This window comes from Vombatus ursinus, unplaced genomic scaffold, assembly GCF_900497805.2.
Source record: "Vombatus ursinus unplaced genomic scaffold, bare-nosed wombat genome assembly UNPS02014858.1, whole genome shotgun sequence".
Lineage (NCBI taxonomy): Eukaryota > Metazoa > Chordata > Mammalia > Diprotodontia > Vombatidae > Vombatus > Vombatus ursinus.
In genome coordinates this window covers 3031157-3034019 of record NW_020954636.1, presented here as the reverse complement: position 1 = coordinate 3034019, position 2863 = coordinate 3031157, and positions in this window count along the sequence as shown.

The following is a 2863-nucleotide window of genomic DNA, read 5'->3' as shown; positions in this document are numbered from 1 at the left end:
CCAAGGAAAAGAGTGATTGTGAATTAGAACTCATTTTTAGAATATCACAATCAAAATTATTAATGAGCAGCTAATTTAGGAAACTTGCTGGAGAATTGCATGTGTTTAAATTTTTTTTCCCCTAAGTTTAAGCAGAAAAAAAGGGGGAAAAAGAAAATTATTTAAACTAAGATACTTAGAGTTTAGAAACACAAATGACCCTTGTTTTTCTCCATTGTACACCCCTTCATTCCCCTAGGGATGATTCCCTGAAGAAATATTTGTTAGGTGGATTAGTGAAGAGAGTACTGGACCTGGAGTTAGAAAGACCTGAGTTTAAATTCGACCACAGACACTTATTAGCTGTATGACCTCAGGTAAATCATATAATCTCTGTATACTTCCGTTTCTTCAACTGTAAAATGGAATTGCGAATGATAACATCTACCTTCCAGGGTTGTTGTGAGGATCATATGAGATATTTGTAAATCACTTAGCATAGTCATGCAGGGATTGGGAACTGCCTCAAGGCCACATGTGGCCTTCTAGGTCCTTGGGTGTAGCCTTTTGACTGAGTCCAAGTTTTACAGAACAAATCCTTTTATTAAGGGGGTTTGTTCTGTAAAACTTGGACTCAGTCAAAGGCCGATGAACACATGTGGCCTTGAGGCCACAGGTTCCCCACCCCTGGGTGCATGGCACAGGGTAAAAGCTTAATACATGCTTTCTTTCTTCCCTTCCTTCCTATAGAACCCTGACAATTTGTGTGACATGATTAAAGATCCATGAGACATTCTCAATGTTAGTAATTTTTTTCTCTACCAAACTGAAAATTATGATCTTAGAAAAATTTTATTTAGAATTTTTAAAAAATAAAAATAAGTAGGGTTTTTTTGTTGTTGTTGGTTTTGAATTTTGGTTTAGACCTGTGATTTCACTACAGTGAAAACTCACTGGTGTGGAATCTCTCTACACTAATGCAGATGAATGATTCAATTCTCTTATTCCAATCCCCTGCCTTCATCCTAAAAGTAGCACTTACCTCCAGACTAGCATTTATGGGTCTTGACAAACCAAGAACCCATATTTCAAGTCTCAAAGTATTCCATGGTCAAAATAGTTTGATAAACACTGGCTTGGAGCAGCTAGGTGACACAGTGGATGAAGTGCTAGGCCTGGAATCAGGAAGACTAGTTCAAATCTGGCCTCAGACACTAGCTCTGTGACCCTGGGCAAGTCACTTAATCCTATTTGCCTCAGTTTCCACATATGTAAAATGAGCTGGAGAAGGAAATGGCAAACCACTCTAGTGTATTTGCCAAGGAAACCCCAAAAAGGAGTCATGAAGAGTCAGACATGACTGAAAATAACTAAACAACAAAAAACACTGTCCTAGAATGTACTTCCCACAGTAGCTGTTCCAAACTTCTCTGTCCATCTCTTATAATTATTATCTTCCTTTAAAGCTCAACTCAGATACTACTACCTATGAAAAATCTTTCCTAATCTCCCTTTCCCCTGATGTTATTTCCTCCATTATTCTTGTCATAGGTGTGGACTGGCCTGTGGGGATCAGTCCTTGGAGAATGCACAAATATTCCCTGCCTAGGTCCAATCCAAATGTTCTCGTGGAAGCTTGAGGTAAGGTTCCTTCCAGCCTTGGGTGAGAGGTGTGTAATGGGAGATAAAAATAAAAAGACTTATTGACTGCTCCCCAGAAGAATTGAAAAATCCAATGTTGGTGAGCCAGAAATCAGTGGACCTAAAAAAGAGACAATCCACTCATCTCTGTATTTCTCTCTCGTTATCTAGCTCTTTGTGAACATATGCATGTCTCTCTTTGTCCTTTTGTGTCTTGTCTCTGTGTCTGTCTGTCTCTCTGAATGTTATACATATGTCTTCTATCTCACTCTGTCTCACTTTTCTGCTTCCAAGCATTAGGACTGCTTTAGTCCGAGACCCAGGTGGAGGAAGGATGACTTCCCTATCTCCCACCTAGCTACTGCATATCTGTGAACACACTGAAACCTCAGTCTCTTTGTTTTGCTCTTTCAAAATCTTAGATGAAGTATTCTAAAATGGAATTGTCCAAACAATGACCTTGTCAGGTTCGAATGATCTCAGAAGCCTGCAAGGTGGCATCTGTGGCATTGGTAGTAGTACCCACCAGAACTAGTAGTAGTGTCTATTGAAGAGATAATGGCAATGAAAGTATCTGCATTGGGTGAGGAGAGACACACTGAGAATGTGATAGTCACCCAAAGAAAGGGTACTACAGAGATCATAACCCTTCATGGCAGGGGAAACTGTGGGCTATGGACTCAAGAAAGCCAAAGACTTTAAGAGCCCAGCAGAGAATTATGCCTAAAGTAATTCTACTTCACCGACTAAGAATGAGCTTCCTAATCCCCTGAAGTCTGAGTCCTGATCTGGGCAACCTACTGAAGCAGAATTCTTAAAAGTTATCAGTGTATATAATCCAGTGATTTATTTTTCCTTAGTTGTCATCTTCTGGCAGTGTCACTTAACACTGTTGACCATTGATATTCTTTCCTCTCCCAATTTCCCTAACATTGCTCTTTCTGGGTTTTCCTGTTATATTTCTGATGGCTACTTTTTTATCTCTTTCACTAGTTCTTCTTACTGTTACATTCTAATTATGATCCTTCCTCAAGATTCTATCTAGGCTCTCTGCTCTTTCCTTTCTACCTTCTTTCCTCTGGGTATTTCATTCCATCCCATCACTGCAACCTCAGGTGTGACTTCCATGCTAAATGACCTATAAATCTCTATGTCTAATTCTGATGTCTTTCTATATTTCCATTTGCCTGCTAAACATTTCACATGTATGTCCTGGTTGCCTCAGACTCAACAAATCCAAAAG